General features: G+C 37.5%; 1 pseudogene; it reads right to left on the bottom strand.

Moving 5' to 3' along the window:
* Nucleotides 1-6,042: 6,042 nt before the first annotated feature.
* Nucleotides 6,043-8,429, bottom strand: part of LOC103738189 — a 102,541-nt pseudogene continuing 100,154 nt past the window's right edge.

Raw genomic sequence — 8,429 nt, 5'->3', positions numbered from 1 at the left:
ATTCTTCAATATTTCTAGCTTTTTTCTGAATTCATTCAGAAGTTTATCCCTCTCTTCCTTCAGCTCTATGAATACCTTGTTTGTTTGTTCTTTAAATTCACTGAATTCTTTTATCATCATCATCATCATCATCTTTCTTTTGAGTTCCATGTCCTGCATTGTCTCTAGGGGGTTCTCATTGTGCTCCTCTAGAGGATTACTGGTATTTGGTGGGGATATGTTATTTTGGTTTTTCATGTTATTATTTTTTCTCTGTGATTTTGACATGTGAATTTCTTTTGTAGTTTCTGACTCTTGTGTGATACTCGGGCCTTCAAGTTTAGTTCTGCTTCTTTTTTTGAACTTTATGTGTCTTTGTGGTTTACTTTTTGGGTATGAAGAGCTGGTTCGTCTAAGCTTCTGGTTCTCTCTTTTGATTTTATATCGTCGTGGCTGGATTGATTTTGTCTTCAGGAGATCTGTGGTGGCCCAATTCCAATGTGGGTCAGAAGTTTTCAGACTTTCTCCTTAGGTCTGGAATCTTCTAAGAATGATTTTGGCCTCAGGAACTTGTGTGTTGGAGTGACCTAAGACCTTGGCAGTGGCCGCTCCATTCAGGGATGCAAAGGCAGATGGGGTGGGAAGAAGCCCCAAGATTTTCCAAGGAGTGGATTGAGTAGCTGGGTTGTACTGAATGCAAAGCATCAGGGAGAGGAAAGGTAAGCCTCGGAGCTCCAGAAAGAGGCTAGCGGGTGTTACAGGACCAGGGAAGTAGAGGGAGGTGAGGGCGGTTCCAGGTCCAGAAGCGGTGCTCCTGGAGCCCAAGAAAGGCACTAAGTTGTTCTGGGTGAGAAGGGTTAGGAAGCAGTATTGGTTCCCCCAGTGTCTGGGGCCCCAAGACTAGGGATGGCGCAGGTCTCAAACTAGGAGTAGCAAATAGCGAGGGAGGTGGAAGGGTGAATGTGGCTTGGGGAGTTGAGGCGCGGAGAGCTGCACTATAGACTTACTCCAAGAGGCCTGAGGATAGGGGTGCAGGCTAGGAGAGTTAGCCGGTGGTGCAGGACCAGGGATGCAGAGAGAGTTGAGGGTGGGGCCAGGACCAGAAGTGGTGCTCCTGGGGCCCAAGAAAGGCACTAAGTTGGTCTGGGTGAGAAGGATCAGGAAACAGTATTGGTTTCCCCGGTGTCTGGGGCCCCAAGACTAGGGATGGCATAGGTCCCAAACTAGGAGTAGCCAATAGCGGGGGGGAGATGGAAGGGTGAATGTGGCTTGGGGAGTCAGGGCGTGGAGAGCTGCACTATAGACTTACCCCAAGGGGCCTGAGGATTGGAGTCACATTCTTTCTTTTTAATATTATAAAGAAATAAATACCAACATTTTAACAAGTTGTGCCGTGTGGATCTGTTTATTTCATGTGATAATTATATGGACTAATTTAAAGAATTTTTGTCTTTGTTTTTTGTATCAAATTTTGTATTTGTACAGTGGAGAATGTATAAACAATAAATCTTGAATAACTTTGAAGAAAATGAAATATCACTAGGCATTCCACGTGAAAATGCTTGAAAAAATTAAAATAGATTTTCCTCTCTCTTTGGCTGAAAATAGTATTTACAGAATACTGAGAAATATTTTTATTGATGCACAGTTTCTTTTTAATAGTGTATTTAATTCAAATTTCATTTGAATTAAAATATCATTAATAAGTAAGTATTTGACCTACTGACTCCAAGAAACTGTGATACATAGATTAACTAAGCCATGTCTGCTTTAACCTAGTGTAACAACTGGAAAAATAAACATTCCCTTTCAATTACTGTGTTCAATTACATTTTCAGAAAACTTAAGTGTGTCCTTAGTGTACAAATCATCAGGAAATGTAAGAAGTGGGTTGTAATTAGTATTCATCAGTTTAAATAGCCAACTTGATGATTCTTGTGGTGATAGTCTTGAAATACAAACTTTTTGTTCTTTTGAAATTAAAAATTTAAAGACAGTTAAAATATCCCGCTTTCAAAACATTTACTATTTTAAATATGGAATTTTAAATTAAATTTGAAATTTGAATGTGAAATTAATATTCTGTAATCAAATAAGTTAAATATAAATTGAAGATTAAACATTTCTTATGATTTTTGTTAATGAAACTTTGTTGCAATTAATGTTCCATTATCATTCTAGAAATGAGGCTGTGTGATACATGTCTGTAATGGAGGTAGAGACAGAGGATCAGAAGTTCAGTCCTAGGAAAGGCTACAAATCTGAGGCCAACCTGAACAAAGTGAGATATTGTCTCAGAAGCAACAATTACCATGTGCAGAAAATAAGATTATGAATGGTGATTATCCCTGAATAGGACACATATATCAAATTTCTTCTTACAAAAGCTCAGGGATCATTGCAGAAAAGGGGGCTGAAAAATTGTAAGAGCCAGAGGAGGTAAAAGATCATAGCAAAACAGTTTTCCAGACAACTGAGAAGTTACATGTATGAACTCACAGTAATGATGACAGCACATACAAGTACCACATACATAAAAGCAAGCCAGATAAAATCCCTGCATAGAGGTGGGTAAGTGACTAACAAAGCCCAACCTTACCTGGGCAACTATTAGACAACTCATGGCTGCTAGGAAGTGGAGAGTCAGTCTCTTTCAAGGTTGGGACTCTTGGTAGTTTAACCAGGCTCCAATGGATGAGTCCACATCAAAGGACATTTGGGGACATAAATTTGACTCCATAGGCTTTTTATCTCTCTACATAATAAAATACATAAAATTGGCTGAGTAATAGTAAGTGGGGGCTAAGATGGGGAGGGTAAATAAGACTAAAATACACTGTGTTAAATTCACACAAAAAATCAATAAAAAAATAAAACAATAATGGCAACTACTTCAATTACTTTTCACCTTAGAGTTATTTCTAGGACACAAATCTGCAGTGTAAAAGACTACAAGGATTAATGAGGCCTTCAAAATCCAACATTGTCATTTTCAAAGTAGAGTATACATACATATATACAGATAGATAGACAGATGATAGATAGATAGATAGATAGATAGATAGATAGATAGATAGATAGATAGATAGATTTTTAAGGCCTTTATTAACAGGTGCTTGCAGTTTGTTGACTTTTTTGAAAAAAAAGTTGTAAACATTTTTGCTGCTGTTTTCATAATAGCTAAGAGATGGAAGCAACCTAAGTGCCCCTCAGCTGACAAGTGGATGATGAAAATGTGGTACATTTACACAATGAAGTTCTACTCAGTGGTAAAGAAAGATCAAATCATGAAATTTGCAGGTATATGAATGGAACTAGAAATGAATATACTATGTGAAGTAACACAGACTCAGGAAAACAAACGACATATGTTCTCCCTCATATGTAGATCCTCACACATGATAAATGAATATGTATCCAGACATAACTACAGGAACTGGAATAATGAAAAGGAACCAGGGAAATAAAGGAAAAAAAAAGAGTCTGAAAGAGAAGAACAGTAGGAAACAGGCATTAATAAGGGAGATATAGATAAAAATGGGGTTATTTTAGGGGAAGGGGAAAAGAAAATTATACAAGGGATCTTGGGGGTAAAATGAAATAAGGTGCTCAAAAGAGGTGGAAGCATAGAAGACTGGTATTATCAAGGGCAGAGATGGGAAAAATGGGGATATTTTAAATGAGGAAACCATGGCAAAATGGTTAGAGAGTGAGAGAGAGAGAGAGAGAGAGAGAGAGAAGATAAATGCCTAGCTAGTTTTAAAAAACCAGAGATGGGGCTGGAGGGATGGCTCAGCAGTTAAGAACACTGACTTTTTCTTGCAGAAGACTTGGGTTTGAATCCTAGCATCCACATGGTGGCTAAAACCTGTCCATAACTCCAGTTTCAGTGGATCTTACAGGCTCTTCTGTCTTCCATGGCATTGCACGACAGGGGTGCACTTACTTACAAGCAGGCAATACATGCATAGACATAAAGTAAAAACAATAAATAAAATATTAAAAAACAGAGGTAACCATATTAGACCAACAACCTACTTACAAATTGCACATACATTATCTCTTCATGAGTCTATGTATATAGCTAAAGGCTACATTACAAGAACCAGTGCCAGACAGGTGACTGAATTATTGGCCAGAGTGGACCAAGAGATTCCCAAAATTACTCAGGATATTGCCAAAGCCCTTGATGGCCTCCCATAACTTGAAGTTATGACCCTACTGCCAAAGATAGAACATACTTTGGACACAGGATTTGGAACAATAGAGCTGCAAGTGACCTGCAAACACTTCCCCTGAACGCTAGCTCTCATAGCTTTGGAGAGCTCTATGAAGGTGCCAAGGGGAAACATCAATGGATGATCCAACACCAGCTTAAAGACCAAATAACCACATCGATGGCCAGCACAACATATGTCATTGGTGCAGTAGTTGCACTTTTATCTTGGGGGAAATTAACAGCTACCTAATTTGACTAAAATCCCACTCAATGTGAGGAAACTCAAGTGTGGTACTACAAACATAACCAAATACATATGGCTGGAGTGGTCATAGATCTTAGACAAAACCCCAAGACTGTCACATCACTAGGTTAATGTGATTCTTACTGTGTGCAAAATATGCATCCTTATATTTGCAGACAAATATACCAGTCACCACTCATCAAAGAAATAGTCAGAGACTATTCTAAGTACCCCAACTGATTATGCACAGACAGGACATTGTCTATGAATTGTCCAGGCCTAAGTGACACATCCACAAGGCAACCTCTACACTTAAGAGGTTGCTCTTGGAACCTTGCTCATGGAACTTAGAGCAAGGGTAAAGAAGAAGACACTAATGAATCTATCAGGTCTTAATAATGAAGCTTCCTCATTCAGGAAAATGCCAGCAACACAAAAGGTCACAAATGGCCAAAGTGTAGAGATCAAGAGTCTAGCGAATGCTGGTCCTTGGACAGGACTCTTATATTAAACTTCACCCACCCAAGGCTCAGGGACCATCGTGGAAGAGGAAGCTGAAAGATTGTAAGAGCCAGGGAGGAGGTGCTTGACATTATGGAAACACAGTACTACAAGCTCCTGGAAACCTGCTCCAATGATTCTATGCCAATGATGTCAGCATTCACAACTCCCATGCAAACTCAGGCAGAGAATAACCCAGCATAGAACTGGGGTAATGGACAGCAGACCCTGACCTTATCTGAAGTAATATTGGCAGCTGATTGCTACTAGATGAAGAAGAGCTGATCTTCCTAAAATAAGGGACTCTAAACAGGCTGATTAGACCTCACAGTGGTTGGACTTGCACTGGGGAACAGCTGGGGACACTGAAGACACAATGGACCTTAACAGGGATGACAGAGTAAATGGGCCACAGTGGGAAGTGGGTGCTAGGGGAGGCTGCCAGTGGGTAGATGGGTATAAAGATGATTAATATTGTTTAAGATGTTTTGTATGAAATACTAAAAAAATTCAATATAAACAAGTCAATAAATTAAAAAATGAGGTCATTTTTTTTTCTTTTCTTTCTTTAATATTTGTAAGTGTATTGCCTGCATGTATGTAAGTGTACCTTTGTTTGACAATGCCCTTAGAGGTCAGAGGAAGGCATCAGAATGCCCTGGAACTGGAGTTACCAGGATCAGTTGATAACCACCTTGTGGTTGCTGGGGATTGAACTCTGCTCCTCTGTGCTCCTAACTGCTGAGTCATCTCTCTAGCCCCCAAAAGAAGTTATTACAATCTCACCTTGACCAGATAATGAAACAATTTAAAAACCTTCAAAGATGTATTGAGAAAAACAATGCTTTAAAAAAAAAGAGTTTGTCATCCCAAAAAAAGGAGACATTTTTAGGTAAATATAAATAAATTAATTAATAAAAAAAAACTCATGATGCATAGACAATGCAGATAGTTCTAGTGTATCTGGTCCAGGCCAAAAAGCAAACATTCATCATCTTTGGATCCAATCTTTTGTTCACTTTCCATTGCTGGAATTTCATATTCATTGCCTCTTCTTGGATGATGAAACTGGATGATGGCAGAGATATTAACCCAGCATTTACTCAGGCCTTCCCTGTTCATCATCCGGAGTGGACCAGTTCTCAGCTGGTGAATCACCTGCTTTCATCTTTTTGCCATCTTGTGATTTAGGGTTCACTAGCTGTCTTGCATGAATAGTTGAAGTTGAGGTTGTGATGCTGAATTTGAGGTGGCTGCAGATCTAACGGTTTCAACTCCTTAATTTTTCTTGTCCTTTACATTGCAGTCCTCGCTAGACTGTCTTTGGTGAGGAGGGCCCCTGCAGAATCGTGGTCTATAACCCCATACATATTCTGTCTCACTGGTCTCCCTTGCTCCCCTGAATCCTGATTGTCAGACCCCTCCACCATTTCTTCCTGCACAGGAGGGTTGGAATACCCTGTGGTCAAGGTACACAGAGTCTCACATGTAGTAAGGTGGGAAACCCGACATGTGGTGGTCCCTGCATTGTTGGGCTTTGTCATCAAGAGCACTATCTGATCCCTCATTCTTTCCCCGATGATCACTATTCTGGTAATTCAGCTGACAATGGTGTGGAGGACCCCTAAAACCTGGACAGCATCTATAATGGTTATGATCTGCTGTGTATTTATGCCTTGAGCTGGTACTCTACCAGGGCCTGTATCATTTACTGTCTCTGAAGCTTTTTCTACTTCAACAACCTCAAATTCCATGGTTTCTCCATCTCCTACACCGCAAAGGTACTTCCTGGGGTTCTTCTTTATGGCAGTCTGATGTACAAAAACATCTTGCTTGGTGCAATTCCTGTTGAAAAACATATCCATTTCTTACAATGAACCATTTTACTGCTCCCAAAACTTTACATGGAATTTGTTGTGGTGAAAGTTGTTTATGCTGATATCACTGACCTGCATATATTGATTAGCACAAGCTTGATCTACAAAATGAACAATGAACAACAGTAGTCAATAGAAAAAAAACCAATGTGATGGATATTAAATACTAAATTTAAGCTTCTAAACAGGCAATTCATTCTCACTATAGGGTTTTGTTTTTGTTTTTTTTTTTTTAGGAACCTTGAAAAATAAAATTTTTCCTTGAATTTATTAATGAAAATTTTATATTTTATGCATCTTAACATGTCTTTACTAAAATCAATATATTTAAAATTCCAATACATTCTCTAGATAGATTATATATTATATATGTGTAGGAGAATAAATGATAGCAAAATGTATGATAGATGACAGATATATAGATAGATGAAAGATAGATAGATCATACAAAATGATAGACAGGTGATAGATATAGCTAGAGATATATGTAGAGAGATAAGTAGTCATGATGCTTAACATTTGTCAATTTACAGTTCCTTTATAGTTGTGTCTATACTTCTTTGCATGGGAAAGCTCTTGAAAATGGAGGGAACTTGATGAATTATTTTGTTCCAAATATCCATATACATTCTTATTCCAAGAAAAGCAAATAATGTGGAAAACAAATGAATCCCAGACAACACAATGATGAATTTTTACTATATTGATACTCTATAAATACCCAGGGAAAGGCTGAGTTTACAAGATTGTTTCACTCCGAGTTAGATATAACATAAATGTTATTTATGTGGCAAAGTGTTATTTATGAAGATATGAAGAAGACAGGATCATTTTTAAACCACTAAAAGCCTAAACAAATGGTAATAATTCTTCCATTTTTAATTAACTGAATAGACTGATGATATTGATGACAGAGAGATGGTAGATAGATACAAAGATATATACATAGATAGATAGATAGATAGATAGATAGATAGATACATAGATAGATGATAGGTAGATTGATTGATTGATTGATTGATTGATTGATTGATTGATTGATTGATGATAGAGATAGATGATAGATCCATGAATGTCTGGAGCACCTCCACAAGTAAAGTTGCTATAGAAAGACTACTTTTCATGAAGAAAGAATCAATAAGCAATCCCCCAGTGTGGAGTTTAGTTTGCTTTGTTCTCAGTGTATTAAATTACTAACACTGTAATTGCTCTCTTATAACAATATTGTGAAGCTTTTCATAGTGTAGATGTATAGCATTCCCTTAAATGTTTATATTTCTTTCAAAAACCAACATTAGGATGAGCTAGGGAAAGTATATAATCTAAAAATACTTTAATTAAATAAGATTTTAAAATATAAAATTACCCCATATTCCCCCAAATCTACCTTTTACTATTTTGATTACCTAAACAGCACAATCAAAAAATGAATATTTTGGATTTAATTAATAATGTCTCACTCATGCTTAATGATGAAGCATTTACAATGCTATTAACTTAGGTTTTTAAAAAATATTTTCTGACATGAAAAGCATTTATTTTATGTTCTTATGGGGAAAAAAATCACTTAACATGCTAAACAGTATTTTGTCTAACTTTAAGTTATAAG

This window comes from Nannospalax galili, unplaced genomic scaffold (genome assembly GCF_000622305.1).
Source record: "Nannospalax galili isolate Female #2095 unplaced genomic scaffold, S.galili_v1.0 scaffold578, whole genome shotgun sequence".
Taxonomy (NCBI): domain Eukaryota; kingdom Metazoa; phylum Chordata; class Mammalia; order Rodentia; family Spalacidae; genus Nannospalax; species Nannospalax galili.
The sequence above is the reverse complement of the archived record's forward strand: the minus strand, read 5'-3'. Positions and strand labels throughout refer to the sequence as shown.